This window comes from Danio rerio, chromosome 1 (genome assembly GCF_052040795.2).
Source record: "Danio rerio strain M-AB ecotype USA chromosome 1, GRCz13ab, whole genome shotgun sequence".
Lineage (NCBI taxonomy): Eukaryota > Metazoa > Chordata > Actinopteri > Cypriniformes > Danionidae > Danio > Danio rerio.
The window spans coordinates 18,295,566-18,315,168 of record NC_141021.1 but is presented as its reverse complement, the minus strand read 5'-3'; the positions used below and the strand labels follow the sequence as shown (position 1 = coordinate 18,315,168).

Here is a 19,603-nt window from a genome sequence, read left to right as displayed (position 1 = left end):
TATGCGTTCTTCAGCGGTCTTGCGTCCTCGTGTTCTCGTGAAAAGTCATCATCAGCTGCTTAAGTTCAATTCCAATACTCAAGAACGCAAGTACGGAGGACGCGTGAAACTTCCTGGATGTGTTCTTGATATCGAGGACTCAACGATGCTGACTTGAGCACCGAACTCGCTCTGGAAGTCCCAGAAGTCATTGCGACTGAAGGTGGGAAGCGCAGCATTTCATCTAGATTACTAATTAAAGTTCATAGATATTTACCTCAGGAGTTTCCCTAAATGAAATGGTGAAAATAAACATTACCATGGACATCTTAATAAAGGAATAAACACATTAAGGGTCTTTGTTTGCTGAAATTTGTATTAAAATCTGTTTTATTTATATTGTGCAACATATATTTATAATTTTTTATGCAAAGTATATATTTTGAAAAGGGGAAAAACAATAAATCGTTGTATAAGGCTGTAATGTTTAAATAATTTACCATTTAAAACACGTGAAGGTCATGTGACCATCAGGAAGAACGCAGCATCTCAATTCTCAAAGGACGCGTTCTCTGCCCTCGCGGTCTCCTGAGTTCGTTCTTCCGAGGACTCCTGGCAAGACCGGTCTCCACAAGAACACAAGTCCGTTCTCTGCGTTCTTGGAATTGAGAAACAGAGTTTGGGCACCCCTGCTGTAAACCAAAAGCGTTCAGCTGCGCGTCTAGCTCCATCTTTTGGTAGCCTTTCTCATGTTTGGTACACTTTCGAAATGGTGCTGAAAAGGTGGTACGGTTCGATTCGGTATGCCTTTTAACAATGGAAATGTGCATAAAAGCTTACCGTACTGAACCGAACCGTACTGTACCAATCAGTGGAAACAGGCCATTAGACTAAAAATGAAAATTGGAAGGTCAGGCCCAGGTCCAGGGGAAGCCAGATTGGTTCTCAAATGAAAATACAAACGTTTTTTTAAACTTTATGTTGGAGTTTAGTAAAGATGTGAAACTTTAAGTTCTGTACTGCATAGTTATACCTCACTAGCTGTATGTAACACAAAAACACCCCCTTTTTACTTTGAACAGTCAAACACACAAACAGAGAACAGACTAGAGACATCTTAAAGCTGTTTATAGAATGACCTACAGTAATAATTCAGGAGTTGGCAGCTATCAAGGCTCCTCCAAACAGGGTAATTGTGTATGCGTGCGCATGTGCATGCTTGTCTGTATGTGAGTAAGGACCACAAGAGAAAGAAAGTGACTAAAAAGAGAAGGAGGAAAGAGATGATGCAAGAAAGCCTGAGTGCAGCTTTATTTGTGCTCCTACTTTAGTTAGTATGATTTTGTATATATGTCCATTATTCACAGACCTCTCTAAGTGGTACCAGGGGCTGGTTAAAGTGGTCTCATTACCTCCTTTTATTCTGTAGCTGTCAGGCTGTTTCGTTGTGAGGACTTTACTGGTCGAGTGTGTAAGAATTGAAATATTGCAAATATTCTGATATCTTTGACAATTCAAAACATGAGCTGAAAACAGAGACTGGTGACTTCACAACCCACCAGGGAGGAATGCGGGAAAAACCAGTTCCTGCTGCATTTGCATCTGAGTCTGCTTCATCCCCCTAACTCACACATATGGTCATTTCAATGTTTGAATGTTCTAGAATTAACCAAACTGACTTTAACTATCATGTTTGATATCATTTGAAATGTCTCAGTGCGATTGGTACAATGGTCTCATTCTCTCAGAAATAGACATAATCAGAACAATAAATATATAACTTCAGGCATCTTTTGAACCACTGTGAGGGGTGTGACACTAAGTGTGAATGCCTTTTGTTATACATTCACACCCCCTTTCTTGAGGGAATTCTCGGATTATTTAAGGTAAGGGCTAAGAAAAGCTCAAGGCGATTCTGCCTAACCAGATCAGCCCATAACATGGCTTGTTCCATGTTATGTATATTTCAAAGTCAGGAATGCATCTTTTTCATCTTGGATTTATCTTTGATAATTTGATGTTTTGTATTGATCGTTTATGAATTGACTGATTGAATTGGCATAATACATTTACCTGACTAATAAATTGTTATGTTTTGAATGATTCAAACAGAGTTCGTGTTATTATCTTTAGTAGATTGTGGTAATTTCATAGCACCACAAGCCCCTGTTCAGGTTAGTAGCGGACTAGAACACGGTAGACGGAGCATTGCGGCACGTTACACGATGTCTCTAGAGCTCCGACTAACAAATTGGCATTTATTCATGTATACTTAGGCTGTAAAAGGATATCTAAGGGGATAGTCCTTCACCCGATAAACTTTTAATACTATTTAGATAGTATAGTGATTATTCAAAGTTACTACTAGTTTGAGTACGACTGGTCTGCTTAATTCTATAGTAATGATCGTTATATGACTAAATAGCTCTGTCTGATTTAGGAGGTAGCAGACCTATGGGGACCGCATAAAAAATATCCTAATCTGAGTAAGTAGGGTTCTGCCTTTTTAGGATAGCGGTCAATCGCCCCTGTTTAGTGACCAAGACTGACATGCTTGTGCTTAAGAAATTGTATACTCGGCCGGTACAAGATTCAGGATGTTATAGAGATCCCAATGAACGAGAATAACATAAAATGATGAACCGAAGAGAATATTCAATCATAATCTAAAATAATGTGAAAGGAAACAAAATAACCTTCTCAATGTTTTATAATTGGAGTCAGATAAAACGAGGATAAATATATTAATATTTTAAACCATCTCATACTAAAATTGGAGTCAGATATGAGTTAAGTTTAATATAAATCAACATTGTGCACTGGAAAGACCGAACATGCAGTGAACCTTCATCCACCAGTGGATATCGTCATTGGACCAACTGGCTGGACCCTACAAAATGGTGACCCATCTCCGTGATCTCCCAACTCAGGCGAGTTACGTCTTTCCAGCACAAAATGGATTTATATCAACCAAGAGGTTTGGATCTTCTATTCTATCTTCAGCTGCTGTGGTAAGTCAATTCTTCTTTGCCTATTAGAAATGTTGAGGGAAAGCTGGACGCACCCTATATAAACACATTGATAGAATGAGTCGGAAATGCTCAAAAATGTTAGACCGGAATGCGTTATCCGGTGGGGTTGAGAATTAGACAAAACCACTTTGATTATCAGGGACATGATAACAGCAGTATAGATAAATGCCATCCCTTGCTCTGAAATATCTCTTTGTCTGCTAGGCAGCAAGAGTTGAAGCTTAAATTGGAATAACATCATCCAAATTATATTCTGGAACTCAGTGGAGAGTCACAAATTAGATCCTAAAAGTTTGAATCAAAAATATCCATTGTTTTTAAATCTACTGTTTTATAAAAAAGAGAAAAATGGAAAAAAGGAAAACAGGAAAAAATGGTTTAAGATTTAAAAACAATTGTAAACTTTTAAATTGGATTAATAACAACAGTCTGTTTAAAGGCATTTGCATGTGAAAAATAAAGGTGAGCAGAACAGAATGATTTGATTGCAAAAAAGACAAATAAGCTCTAATGAAAACTCTGCTTTTACAAATCAGAAATTTGCCATTTAAATTTAATGGTGATAAATTCAAATATGATGCTGATCAACTACACTGTAATCCTGAATAAGTTGACAAAACTCAAAAAAAATTTGAGGCAATCAGTTAAGTTATAAAATTATCTATTTTAAGTTAACAGAAACATTAAGTTTTAAGCTTGTTATACTCATGCAAGACACTTCAACTAACTTAAAATACCCAAGTTACTCAACTTATACATTTTATAGCAATTAACTTATTTTTAATTATTTATCTCACCTTTACATGCTTAGTCACCCAGCTCATACATTTTGATAGCATTTTTTTAAATTAACTTCTCCATCTTCAGTTTCACAAATGAAATTAGCCATTATTTTAATCTCTAAACCCCATAAACTTATCAAAATAAATCTGTAATTTACAAAACACACAGACAATACCATTTTAGACATTTATTTTTAAAGAAAAAAAAAAATGTCCAACAGTATTTTCAAAAATAAGAAAAAGTTCTAAATAATCATTAAGGTTAATTAAGATAAACAAATTTTAAGGATTTAAGTTAATAGAGCTCAATTCAATTATTTAGTTACAGCATTAGGGTTTACAGTGTAAAATATCCACTATACTTTAATTTAATCTCAAAACAGACTAAATATAAAAGAAATTCTAAGATTTTAACTTTAAATCAGCCCTTAGACCTCCTAATTGCTCAAACCTTTTCATATTCAAATGTCCTGACAGAGAGCAGAGAAATCTCACCTCAGTGATAATAAGATGCTCAGAATGTGTTTGCTGTATTTGCATAAAACAATTACATTCTTCCATTTGGCCATAAGCCTTTGCTGACCCTTTTGTTCTCCATGCAACTTACAAGCAAACACAACCCTGATCACAAGATAAAAGCATTAAGCTAAAATGCACTGTTGTTCTAAAAACACTCTCCAGAGACCAGATATAATTAAATTTTAATATTTACTATTTTAATATAATATAATTACATTAGGAATAAACAATAATGAACATTATATTATAATCGCCAATCATGGCACTAAAGACCAAGGGTGAAACATTCACCTTGAGGAGGTTTGCTTTCTTTATGCTTAATGAAAACACTGACAGAACTACTATAGCATAACTGATTGTAAACCAATAAAATCCTCGCTGAAAAACACCACCTACAATTAAAATTTGATCAGAGAATTAAACTCACCAGAAAAATAATGAAAGGGGGATGGATATGATAACATTCAGAGTTACCAAAGTTTTTATGGGTCAAAAGATCTAACCTGTGAGTCACACCATAAAATGACAACCGTTAAGCAGAGAACACCAAAAGGGTGAAATGATTTCTGCCAACAGATCTGACTGTTAATGAGAGCAAAAAATGAACTATGGGTATCGGCCCATTAGATTGTGAACTGAAATTAATGAAAAATCATTGATTGATTCAGAAAAATGTCCCCAGCGGAACTGGGAGATAATGCTCAGAATACAGCAGACTGTGTAAACAGGTGTTACACACTCACAATATGCTGAAATCAACAACAGCAATTCACATCTGACCAGCAACATCATGTGGCTTCCAGAATTAATATTGCAAGATGATGCATTAACATTAATTCCACATGATTGAATTTGAAACTGATGAAAATTCTAAAAATGGTTCTCTCTGCTTTTGTTCTCATCTTAGGCGGACCAATAACAAAGAACACTCCAGATCCGGTCCACATCAAACAAATACAAATGAGGGCAACAAAAGGTTAAGCCATAGCCTGAGGCCAAAAGTCTCCCATCTTGCATCTCAAAGCAAGAACCCCTGTGGTGCTAACACCTCACCTGCAGTGAGTCCTCTGAAAAAAGTCTTTGATCAGTCATCAGAATAACAATTATCCACAGCTGATCTTATCAATGGATTCAGCATTCTAGGAGGCTATGTGATTTCGCAAAACATCTTTCTTCAACAAAGATGTAAATTTACATGTTAAATGAAACAGAGACACAAAAAGATCTCATAGTTAAAATCTTCCCAAATTGCTTAATAGCAATGGGACTAAAACCTTGGTTACCTAGAGGCGATAAAGAACTTTACTGCATTGTTCCTGCAAAGACCAATAGCAACAGACTCTATTGTCACGAATCCTGGTGGCATTTTTAAATTTGTTTTTATACTATACACATGTTAAACCACATGTCCTGTATGAAAATGGAATTAACTATGTTGAAATTCATGCTTTGATCTCCAAAAGTAGAAAACTCTGCTATCCCCTGTATAGCTGCAGTTTGAACCACAAACAGGAGTATAGAGTGTGATAATTAAATTAACCATGAAAATGCATTTTTTACAGGATCCAGCGTTGAACATTGCACCTTAAAATGCTCCGTAAAAGATATTATATGGAATCAATTTGAGCCGGAACACACCTCATGTTCACATTCTTATGCTGGCTCCCTGTTAAACAGGACTAAAATTTTGCAACACAATTATAAAAGTTGATTACCATTGTTCGGAGCATTACACTGACACATAGCCACAGGTAAACCCAGGCACATAGATAACACCTTAGTCTTCAAAGACCCAGGAGTCAAATCTCTTTAGTTAAGATCTTTTGTCCATGTTTATACGAACAAAACACATTAGCCTCACACACATAGAACAGAATAATTAATCTGATGACAGACGAGACAACAAACACCCTCTGACACCCTCTGTCAGCTGAAAAGAAATTACACATTTGCATGGCTTTGACAACAAATTGATGGTATAAAACTTCAATAGAGGCGAACTTGCCATAGATACACTGACTGTTGTGGGGATGGTTGACAAACCAGAGGGCCCCTGGTTTTCCAATCTATCACCAATAACAGGTATAAGTGCTAAAGTGATTAAAATTAAACCGAAGTGAGGACACTTCTAATAATCACTAGGACATTTAAATTTGACAAATACCATCAATTGTGTTCAAGCCCCCCCACACGCACATAAACACACACACACACACACAAACACACACACACACACAAACACACACACACACACACACACACACACACACACACACACACACACACAACATACACACACAAACACACACATTATTATAGATATACCTTCATAAATATGGTTAAATAATGTGATTACTATCATGTATGACAAATATCTTCAAGTTTTTTTTTTTTTCATTTTGAAAATGAATGTCATTTATTTGAATGTATTGTCATGATGATATGTTTTATGATGCATACTGCCTGTTATACTGTTTTAATAAGTTGCACTGACCTTTTGATAGCTTTACCTTGAGTAATTCAAACCAAGAATATTTAATATTCTCCCTATCATTATACCCTATCTCAGTGGTGACAAAGACTTATCTGTTTTTGATTGGACCATTTAAACAGATTGAAAGAGACCTGAGACCAGTTGTACGACTCGCACTTGCTGACTTTTATGTTTTGATCATATATTTTATGCTTAACCTCATGACTTTCTCCAATGCAGAATGACACAAGTTCATAACTGTTCAATCGCTGAGCCATCAAGTTGCTGTTTAGGTGTCCGAGAGAAGGCAGTGTATACACACTGTAGACCCCCACATGCCGATGTCTGCATATCTGGAGATGACCAGATTCATCAGAAGAAGCAGACTATGAGAAGCCCACACGACGTGGACACTTTTGTCAGGGGAAGGACACAGTGGAAGCTATGAAGGCCTGTATGGACTGAATGAGCAGTGCATTCGGGTCAGGCTCATCAAAAGAGGTGAAAACGAGCCTGGACCTGTTTAGCTACCTGCTGAACACGACTTACAACTGATAATGCTGCAGAGACTGTCTTGAATTGCCCCTGAACGACCTCAACAAGGATACATAGTGACCCCATGGACACATTTATATCTGACCCACGGGATCAAATGGGGGTTATCTGTAAGAATTGAAATATTGCAAATATTCTGATATCTTTGACAATTCAAAACATGAGCTGAAAACAGAGACTGGTGACTTCACAACCCACCAGGGAGGAATGCGGGAAAAACCAGTTCCTGCTGCATTTGCATCTGAGTCTGCTTCATCCCCCTAACTCACACATATGGTCATTTCAATGTTTGAATGTTCTAGAATTAACCAAACTGACTTTAACTATCATGTTTGATATCATTTGAAATGTCTCAGTGCGATTGGTACAATGGTCTCATTCTCTCAGAAATAGACATAATCAGAACAATAAATATATAACTTCAGGCATCTTTTGAACCACTGTGAGGGGTGTGACACTAAGTGTGAATGCCTTTTGTTATACATTCACACCCCCTTTCTTGAGGGAATTCTCGGATTATTTAAGGTAAGGGCTAAGAAAAGCTCAAGGCGATTCTGCCTAACCAGATCAGCCCATAACATGGCTTGTTCCATGTTATGTATATTTCAAAGTCAGGAATGCATCTTTTTCATCTTGGATTTATCTTTGATAATTTGATGTTTTGTATTGATCGTTTATGAATTGACTGATTGAATTGGCATAATACATTTACCTGACTAATAAATTGTTATGTTTTGAATGATTCAAACAGAGTTCGTGTTATTATCTTTAGTAGATTGTGGTAATTTCATAGCACCACAAGCCCCTGTTCAGGTTAGTAGCGGACTAGAACACGGTAGACGGAGCATTGCGGCACGTTACACGATGTCTCTAGAGCTCCGACTAACAAATTGGCATTTATTCATGTATACTTAGGCTGTAAAAGGATATCTAAGGGGATAGTCCTTCACCCGATAAACTTTTAATACTATTTAGATAGTATAGTGATTATTCAAAGTTACTACTAGTTTGAGTACGACTGGTCTGCTTAATTCTATAGTAATGATCGTTATATGACTAAATAGCTCTGTCTGATTTAGGAGGTAGCAGACCTATGGGGACCGCATAAAAAATATCCTAATCTGAGTAAGTAGGGTTCTGCCTTTTTAGGATAGCGGTCAATCGCCCCTGTTTAGTGACCAAGACTGACATGCTTGTGCTTAAGAAATTGTATACTCGGCCGGTACAAGATTCAGGATGTTATAGAGATCCCAATGAACGAGAATAACATAAAATGATGAACCGAAGAGAATATTCAATCATAATCTAAAATAATGTGAAAGGAAACAAAATAACCTTCTCAATGTTTTATAATTGGAGTCAGATAAAACGAGGATAAATATATTAATATTTTAAACCATCTCATACTAAAATTGGAGTCAGATATGAGTTAAGTTTAATATAAATCAACATTGTGCACTGGAAAGACCGAACATGCAGTGAACCTTCATCCACCAGTGGATACCGTCATTGGACCAACTGGCTGGACCCTACAAGTGTAACAAGCTCTTTGGGAGTCTCTCTTCTGCACATTATTACTGTTTTTAAGTTAAGCAATACATCCACAGAAGCCAGCAAGATTTACAATAAAAAGGGCATGACGCAATTTATGTAGCATCACAAATAATGCTGGACGTTTAGTTCAAATGGAAACCTGCACACATGGAATATTTAACTTTTTACATTTCGTGCAGAAATTGTGAGCAGTGCTTACCCCTGCAAAACCTGCACTGCTAGTGTTCTGGATGGCTGCCAGTGCATTGGTATGGGGTTGCAAATGTGTGCTGAGTGCTTGTTATTGCATTGCTGTGCAGTTGCTAAGTGTTTTCCTGCTTCAAAGGAGGCCGCTGTCAAGTCTTTATGATATCCTAGTCTCTAGATTTTGGCTCAGATTTCTCATTGAATGTAAGACATCTTCTGCCAGGTCAAAGTCTAATAGCTAACCTCTCCTACGTCACAATTTTGAGGTATCATTCATGTCCAAGGCACAAAAGGTACAAGTTTTGAAAGCCTCCATTGCCTTGCTTTAGTGCCTTAGACCGTCATCATCCCCATCATCTGTTCTTGGAAGAGAATTGAATGATTGCAGACCAGCCTTCGGCTCATATGATCGGATCAAAGGTCAATTGTCATTTTGACCTTAGCTGCAATATGTGCAGAAATTCAGTGATGTGCACTAATGCATGCGTGTAATGTATATTTTCAAGCATGTAATGCATGTTCTTTCTATAATACTTGCATTTCCACTCAGGTACTCAGGGGTCTTTTTGCAACAACTCTTTCACGTATTGTACATTCAAAATGCAAGATCTGGATTGAAGAATATGTGTGTTTAAAGAGCAATCTTGCAGACTTGTGGAGCCGAGTGAGGAGATTCTGGCCTGGAGGTTATAGGGTCAGAAACCTAATACACATACACACACTAGCAAACCTGATCAAATTCAAACACATACTGTAGGCCTACATCTCTACATGTCCCACTACTGGAATAGAGCAAATTGCTAGTGTTACATCCCTTGGATGTATTTATTATTATTATTGTTTATTTGTGTGTTTACTGCCCATTGGGAGTGGTTATGTTGTGTGTTTCTCTTTTACTCTTTCAATGGCTGTTACTCAATATGCGTTCTTCAGCGGTCTTGCGTCCTCGTGTTCTCGTGCAATGTCATCATCAGCTGCCTAAGTTCAGTTCCAATACTCAAGACCGCAAGTAGGGAGGACGCGTGAAACTTCCTGGATGTGATCTTGATATCGAGGACGCACTGATGCAGACTTGAGCACAGAACTCACTCTGGAAGTCCCAGAAGTCATTGTGACTGGAGGTGGGAAGTGCAGCATTTTATTTAGATTTATTATTAAAGTTCTGAGTTATCACTTATTTACCTCAGGAGTTTCCCTAAATGAAACGGTGAAAGTAAACATTAACATGAATATCTTAATAAAGGAATAAACACATTAAGGATGTTTGTTTGCTGAAATTCGTATTAAAATGTGTTTTATTTATATTGTGCAGAGTATATTTATAATTTTTTATGCAAAGTATATATTTTGAAGAGGGGGGAAACAATAAATCGTTGTATGAGTGCTGTAATGTTTAAATAATTTCCATTTAAAACACGTGAAGGTCACATGACCATCAGGAAGAACGCAGCATCCCATTTCTCAAAGGACGCATTCTCTGCCCTCGCGGTCTCCTGAGTTCGTTCTTCCGAGGACACTTGGCAAGACCGGTCTCCACAAGAACGCAAGTCCATTCTCTGCGTTCTTGGAATTGAGAAACAGCCAATGTGTCTCTCTGCCTGCTCACTAGGTAGAGCTGATTGGGCCCAGGTGGTGCTCATCATTGGAGCATGTGGCAGTATCACGCTGCTACAATAGAACAGTGTGCCTCAACCCAAGGAGACTTGACAACCCAACCCCTGATCCAGACTTGTGGTTGTTGCATACTTTGTCGGTATTGATCCTTTTGTATATTGAGAGAAGTTTATTAAGCTATTGGGTTCAATTTAACTTTTGTCTTTGAGGAAACTTGGTGTTTCTCTTGTGTTGTGGAACTCTACAGGCAGTGTGTCTGCTTTCTTAGTTGTATGATTTAAATATACTTTTTGTCTGGTATTTAAAAGGTAATTGTATTGTTTCTTTATCTGACTTTTTGATTTACAAAATGAAACTATAGAGAGAAGGTGCCATTTTCATTTTTGTATTTGTTTGACTGTTTGTTCATAGTAAGGGAGTTAAGGAAAGCCTTTTTTGTTTTGTTTCTTTTTTTTTTACCTCAAACTAGGTTATTTAGAACTCCTAAGCTAGATCTGTTTTGTTTGTTGTTTTGGTTAATCCTTCTCCTTAAGACTTCTGCTTCATTTATTGATTATTGAATGAGAACAAAAGAATAAAAGTTTTAAGTTTACTCTTGTGGTTTTTCACATTTCTGAGGCAGAGGATAGAAGTGTTCCCTCAATTTTGGTTTATTTAAGCTTTACACAATTCATTAATTTGGACTTTTCCTTAAATTTTAATTTTCTTAGTTATTTACCTTACCCAACCCTAGACGAAAAGCGGAAGTAACCGGTAACACTAGTAAAAAAAAATGTTTCACCAAATAGTTTTACACATTGTATTACAGTTTTTCTCAGTCGCTTTGGTGCATTTCTCACAACATTATTAACATTTACACAACAGGTAATGCATTTCTCAAAACAATTAGTCATTTGTGCACAACATAGTAGCAGTTTCTTAACTAAACTTGTGATTGCTGAATAGTCATTCCATATACAAGTAATAGTTCTCATTTCAATACTTGAACATTACATACAACTGTAGAACAACTTGTCAAAATCTGTCAAGCAAGCTTTATTAAAAAAAAAAAAAAAATTATTTTCCTGTCTGTTTAATTTGAACACTTTAATGAATGATTTACAGATGTACAATATGTGTTGAAAATTCAGTTCCGATATGTACTGCAATATAGTTGTTGTACACAGCTCTACCCAAAGAAAGTTTATGTTTGTTGTAAATAAAGGTGCATATATTCTTTTGCACAATGCTGTGAATAAATTAGAATTGCAAAGAGCATATGATGTAAATATGTGCAACATACATATTCAGTGTCTTGTACTCGGATACCTCACTAAATGCAGAGATGTCTAACTTTACTGTAGTTTTCAAATGGCTGTGCAAATAGTATATAGTGCTGTCTTGAGTATTTTCGGAAACGTCACTAAAATCTAACTTTTTTGCATTTGAAAAAATGTACAGAGTAAACTCTCATAATGAAAACATGACAAAGTGAATACTTCCTTTTGAGGAATGAGCTATCCATTTTGAGCAAGAGACACGCAATTGCAGGTTATCAACTAGGTTTTGCAGTTTGTACTAATTGTTTTGAGAAATGCATTAACTGTTGTGCAAATGTAAATAGTGTTGTGAGAAATTCACCAAAGCCAATGAGAAAAACTAATTAAGGTTTCTACACACCGGGACGCTTCGTTTGCGTTTATGGTCAGCGTTTTTCCATATTCAAACTCAATCGCTTTTCACTGGCGTCAATATGAAGAGTACGCAAAATCACTCTTTGACGTTAGATGGTGCTACACAACTTTAAGCTTCTGACACCCGTTTATAACACAAGAAGAGGAGGAGAGGAAGTTCACACCCTTGTTGTTATAGTTACTGGTGACTCGAACAAGCATGGATGGTTCAAGTAGCAGCTTCAGCTCTAGCAATGAAGAAATTATTATTGTTCACAAGAGCAAAAAGCAGCTAAACATTCATATCGGCTCTTGGCATCTTCTTCTATGTGCGTTTGCATTGACAGTTTTGCGCTTGAGCGCCTCCAAGTGCTGTTTACGGTAACTTCAGCAGCTCTGCGCACAAGAACTAAAGTGCCGATCTGATTGGTTTTGACGCAAAACAAAAAAACGAGCATGAGGCTTTTTTTTTTTTTAATGACGCTTTTGCGCCTGGCGTTTTGCATGTTGGTGTGCACGATCACATTGACGCCCTTTATTTAGTCATGAGGCGTTAAACATAGACAGAAAACGCGAGCAAAAAAACGTCTCGGTGTCCACAGGCCTTTAGGCTGTAAGAAATTAATGTTGGTCAGGCTTCTGCACTTTTTATAAATAATCTGCAAGCAGACAAACAGTAAACAAATCTTAAATTGTCCCAACCCTGTCATGGACAAGTTCAAAGTAGTGTAGTTAAATTATCATTGCAGTGTGATTTTAATTATTATTTATTTTATTTTTTTTACAAAGGTAATGTGTCCCTTTACCAACACAACTTTTTAGATTATGGAAAAAGTATACTGATAATGATGAAATAATGAACAAAACAATTATTTCACAATAAAATATGCAGTCGTTGCACGTTCCTTTCAAAATAAAATCCAAGATCTAAAATATTTTGTCAAACGCTCAAACAATATTAACTGGCCCTTTTTTGTTAATTAAGAATTCACATACAATTTTTTGCTAAGTTCATAAATAATTTTAACATGACGGTGGAAAACAAGATGACAGGAGGAACATTGGCATTTATTTTTTATTTCAAACAGTCAATGAGCTTCATTATATATACTTTTAAAGGATATCTTTAATACAGACTGAGGCAGATATTGCCAAAAGTTGTGTATTGTCCACTCATGTATTGCATCTATTGGTGTAGTATGTGTGTATAAATGTTGTAACATAAAACATTTACAAATTAACAATTAAATGACTAATACAAAATAAATAAATAAATAACAATGCATATGTCCAACCTGGGTGACACGTTGGTGCAGTAATTAGCTCGTTCACCTCACAGCACGAAGGTCACTGGTTCGAGTTTTGTCTGGGTCAGTTGGCATTTCTGTGTGGAGTTTGCATGTTCTCCCCATGTTCATGTGGGTTTCCTCCGGGTGCTCTGGAGACATTCTTATTTATTTATTTATTATTATTTTTTTAAATGTTAGTTAATATTTCACTATGACAGAGTGGACATGTTAAAGTTGACAACATTCAGTTTCAAACACAATATGAGGACAAATAGAAAACTTAAGTGTAGATATTTACTGTGTGCACAGCAGATGTCTTCCTCTGAAGATAGGCAAAATGGGCATGGGGATGCCAATGAGTACATCAGAGGGTTTCTTAAAGCGGTATTTATCACATCATCACAGGGTGGACAGTAATCTCAAGGACATGTGCAAACTGTTTATTACTATTATGAAAACAAAATAAAAGTTATCAAAATTACCTATTTTATCAAAAAACTTGTTAAATACATCAGAATATTTCAGAATCTTTTTCATTTTATCTAATTTACCTACTTTTTCGACTGAATTTGGCTGAGCAGTGTGTGGGACAAGGCAAAACCACATTCATTCAATGAAAGAATATGGGACAAATTGACAAATATCTATCTATCTATCTATCTATCTATCTATCTATCTATCTATCTATCTATCTATCTATCTCACATTGTAAACTGTGTTTCATTGAATAAAAAAGTAGTGTATTTGCTAACTTTCTTGGTGTTTCAAAGGAAAACAAGATAAGTGTGAGTAAATCATGAAAGAAGCAAACAAGTCTGTTCTTCATGCCTTTCAGATACTTTTTCTTTTGTCTGAAAATGGAATAAGATGACACACTATTTTCTGAAATGATAGTTCTGGATCTGAAGATTGAATTATACCTTTTATGTATTTTCTGTTAGCCCTGTATTCCTTATTTTCTAGTCAAATGTTAAATGACTTCCTTTTTTTTTTTTTTTTTTTTGAGAGGAAAAAAAAAAGAAGACTTCTTTGAGCTAATTTATTTGTTTAACTGTGGACATTGAGTGGCATTTATTTGAGAATATCTTGTATATTTTACTTTTACAGCATTATCCCAGCAGGCACACAATGCCATAAGACATTAATATTAGGTTAGATTTAGGTTGTGATGTCAGGTGACAACGTTATTTTGATGTCGAATAATGACGTCAAACGACGTTGATATTTGGTGGATTTTAGGTTGTGTTGGAAAGTGATTGAAATCCAACATCTTAAACCCAGACTATTTTGATACTAATACTGACATTTATTCATCAAGTATGGAAAACAAAATCCAACGTCTGATAGAGTTATAGTGGTAACTTCCACACAAAAGCTGTAACATCATTAGCTGTTGATATTTGGTTGATTTTAGGTTGGACATTGACATTGGCCTGAAGATGGGTTCTGACGTCAACCAGATTTCCATTTCCAAACAAAATGCAATGTCCCCACGACAGTGAGGTACAACAACATGTGGACGTCTTGTGCCTGCTGGTTTAAACTTTTTTATGAGTAACAATTTTTGCATGGTAATATGTTGTTTGTAAAATCGAATTCTGACCTGAAACAAAATAATATTTACTATTAGTAAACTATATAGTCATTTCAATACTATTAAACTTGTGACATTTCTAGCATGAATATACAGCTATCTGCATTTTATTATAATGGTTTCACTCTTCATGGTACACTTAAACAGACAGAACTTAACATGATTTAAAATCCATGTAGAATTACACGCCTATAGCATAGACGTACTGTAAATTAGTATGTCATTGATTTTTAGTTATTATGCTAATTTATTTGTTTTTCCTATTTATATAATTAGTTTATAATCGCTCATTCTTTTGCTTTCAAGAATTAGAACATTTCCTACATAATTAGCACTCAAAATCAATTTAACATTAGCCAGTAGAAGGGTCATTAAAACAATGCAGCAATTCTTCTCTAATAGCATCAACCGAAACTTCCTTTCCACCAGCAGGCTATGAATGTACAGTCTGTCCTAAACCCCTTTCAAAGACTGCCCTGCTAATATAAACATATTCAACCGTGCACTCCAAAACCCATTATGCACTTGAACGCATGCTCTTTTGCCCAGCTTTCTCATTTAAATCTCTAAAATGCTTGTTTGATATACCACACACAGAAAGTAAACTTATGATCTGCAAATTAAATTAGAGAAATCACAAGCTCATTTGGGATCAACAAACTGCAATACAGCATGTGAACATGGAGAAACTTTCAAATGTAATGCAATGTTTTAGACCACCGTACCAGTGGACACCTGGCTTTCAAATCACTCCCATTTGCACCTGATAGTTTGGCAGTACTGAGAGAGAGAGAGACCACATATCTTAATTACTGAACCATATGCTCTGCTTTTTAATCATTTACACTGCACATACAGATGTATTTTAATTAATAAATGCGTTTATATGAGAGTGGACAAATGTGTGCAGTAATGAACATCTGTGATGTAGAGTCCTAAACTTCTATCAAATGGGCTTGTTTGCTTTATATCCCTCCCCGAGATGAAATCAACAGAGGCATTTCAAACACGGTGAAGAATCAGCCCACTCAGTAAACACTTAAAGAGTGTACAATTGTATCTCACTGACAGTTTAAATAATCCCTACACAAATGCACTAAACTATTGCTCTTCACTGGTTTTGCATCAGCACCAAAATTTGAAATATTGAATGATGGTCCAAACTGTTTATAATACAAAAGAAAACAAAATGGGTTCAAAAATCTTTATTTATTAAATAATTCATCAAAGTTATGTTTAGACACTTCTATGTGTCACTGTATTATTAACATCTCCCTAAAATCAAGCTCAAATGAAGTTACAAGGTTTTTTACTAATGAAAATGGACTATACAGTATGTGTTTTGCCCATTATTGAGATGGGTGCATCTGAGACATGACATCTTTTAATTATTGCATTATCTTTTCATTGCATTTTTAACTTCACTGTAGCCATGAGTGTTCTTGTCCTTCAATACTTGTTTTTATTTTATTTTTCCATAATTTTCACTTTGATCACAGCACCAATTTAGCATTGTTGTCAGTGTAATTGCCTATTCTTAACAGGATTTAAACTGACATCTCAGGAATGAGAATGGTCACACTAAGGGTGAGTGTTCTCCTAATCATTTTTGCGACCGCATCTAAAACTGTCGGCACTTTTAAAAAATAGAGAGCCCCTATTATGCATTAAAAAGTAGCTTATTTTGGTTTTGGGGGTCTCCAACAACTGGCTGATATGCATGCCAGGCTGATATGCATGCAAGGTTAAAAAACGCATTCCTTGTCTTATAATATGCATTTATTTTTTACCTAATTATGCAGCGATTCCCATACGATTCGTTCAGCGATTCATTTGTTCCCAAACCCCTCCTTTGCGTGAGGCTAATCTGCACTGATTGGACCGATGACAGACTGTTGTGATTGGCTGACAGCGTTCAAAGAGAAATGCCCACCACGGCTTATCGACAATATATATGAAGTAGTCAGAGTGCAGAGTGTATGTGAGCATATCTGCCAACACTCCCATTTTTTCTAGGGAGTCTACCGTGTTTCAGACCCATCTACCGCTACCCTCCCGTTTTGGTATTTCTTTGTAAATGGTTTTAGACGCGATATGAGAATATAAAGAATTAACCAGATACAGTACAAGCCGCGTGGGGTGGTTACAAGTAACAAAACACAATTAAATACATAATTTGAAAGCTAGAGAAAACAAGGAGGTAATGATTTTAATCGCACTTATTTACACTTGTGAAATGGAGGAAGAAACTGATCTATGAACTGTGTACTGTAAAGCTCCTGTCAAGCTCTGACAAAGTCCCATATAGTCTTTTCTGATCCTTCCTTTAACGAACCGCCAACGGCCTCATTGTAAGCGTGCAGACTGCTGAAGCACTTGTCAGAAAAATGACAGGAAAACAGCGCAAGGCTGGGGCTATAATGCTGAGGTATTTCTGCAAAAATAAACCTCAACCATTGACTCTTCACAGTTTCATCTTTGGGTAGGGAAAATGACACTAACTTTCCCTCACACTTCAAATAATATCCAGCTGAGCACAGCGTCTTCTCGACATGATTCAACCAGGGTGTGCTACAGTGTTCTTCTTCTTCTTGCTAGTGTGTTTGTTGGCGGGGCCGAAGGTTTCAATTTTCCCAGGTTTGCACGTGCAACAAATGGGTGGAGCTTGACTTCCGTATCGATGTCACGCCGGCACGGCTAAAGACTCGTTGTTCATTCATTTGAAGCACTATGAGTTGACTCTTTTATAGATGAATCAATAGTTTTAAACGTGGCATACTTTCAGATTTAAGCCTTAGCTACACAGCAAATTCATTGGTGTTAAATTTCAAGTGTTGTGGTAATTCAGAGTAAAGTGTTAAAATTCTAGAGTTAGATAAAGGTAAAATAACCCTCTCGGCGTTAGAAGCTGATTTGCCTCCTTGTCATACAGAGTAACATGTATCTACCTTTGTAGAAAAGCCTTGTATTTGAGAAACTAATCAGAGTGTCTGAAATCACGCCACACCCTCATTCACCTGGCCCTTAAATTGATCAATTAGTTTAGCCCACTAGACAGAGTGAATGACCACAAATAAGTGAATTCAGACACCTGCTGTTGAACACCTGCTGTTAACAAGCACAATCACTGAAGGAATAAGAAATTGAAGGAAGAAATAAAACTACAGACACAGCCTCACACCAAACCAACTGAATTAAAACAGAGGATTAAACAACTCCATTAAATAATAGTATAAGCAGCTTCACTGATTACAGTTTGACTTAATTTCTGTAAGAATATTTGACAATGAACAGAGGTTTAGATTTTTTTATTAAAAATATTTCATTTGACCTCACCATCATAGAGATCAGAGGCTGCTTATTTGAGCTCTTGAAGTTTTACTCTTATAATGTTATAATATAATATTTCTCTGACTGCTATAGCCATGTTTCTAAAACTCATTAGCTATAGCAAGAAAGGTCAAGAGAAACTATACTCTTTATGCTTAATTATTATAGATTTAATTTCAGGTGTTTGTTAAGTTGATTCATAAAGATATGCAAATATAGTTATATTAAAGCTGCATGGGACAATACTACTGGCAGTCTGCTGCTCTTCATAGAAAATCCAACAAACAATTAGGATGCAATTAATAATTAGAGTGTCATGCACTAAACATTCAAGCTCCAGCTTGCTCTTTATGACACACAGACATCAAGAATCAACATATGAACAAAAAAAAAAAAAAGCTGCATAGTTCATGCCGCAATGCATGCTGGGTGCCAGCATAGTACAAAGCTCCCAGCATGCATTGCAGCATGAATAAATTATGCAGCTTTATGTTCTTATAATCTTTCTTTTCCTTTATTTTGTGTTGTTTTTGGGAGGTGATATTTCAGCAGTGTTTTTTTTTTTTTTTTACTTGATTTTATTTTTTTGTTTGTCACCATGATTGAGATTCAAAGACTAAATATTGATGTCTGTGTGTTTTTGAGTTCTGCCATAGATCAAACATTCCCATTGTAAATATTGTTTTTATTTTATTGGAGCTTCAGTGGTTTAATTTATGTATATTATTTATTTCTCACACATAACTAATATGATATTGAATTAGAAAACAAGCAGGAAAGGATGGCTGTGATATCATAAATAAACTCTTCAGACTGACACTTTAATTTTCTTTCGGTTTTCCATGCTATATGTTTAAATAGTGTAATTAACACTATCTATAGCAGCCAAAATAAAAGACATTTATAGTAAGAAGTTGAAGAGCCTGACTAAAGCAGACTCTGTCCTCTATCATGGTGACTTCAAATGAACAACGGAAATTTCATTAAGAGCTTTTGTTCACATGACAGAAATAAAGTCACTGGTCAGTAATAGGTGAAGGGTCC

General features: G+C 36.0%; 2 long non-coding RNA genes across 2 annotated transcripts in view; one reads left to right on the top strand and one right to left on the bottom strand.

The window, feature by feature from the left end:
- Positions 1-19,603, bottom strand: part of LOC147846759 (uncharacterized) — a 1,232,122-nt gene that overhangs the window by 6,271 nt on the left and 1,206,248 nt on the right. The window lies entirely within an intron of this gene.
- LOC147846775 (uncharacterized) lies at positions 1,888-8,088 on the top strand. Its single transcript, XR_015476479.1, has 2 exons — positions 1,888-2,990; positions 5,220-8,088. It is a non-coding gene; the product is annotated as an uncharacterized LOC147846775 (long non-coding RNA).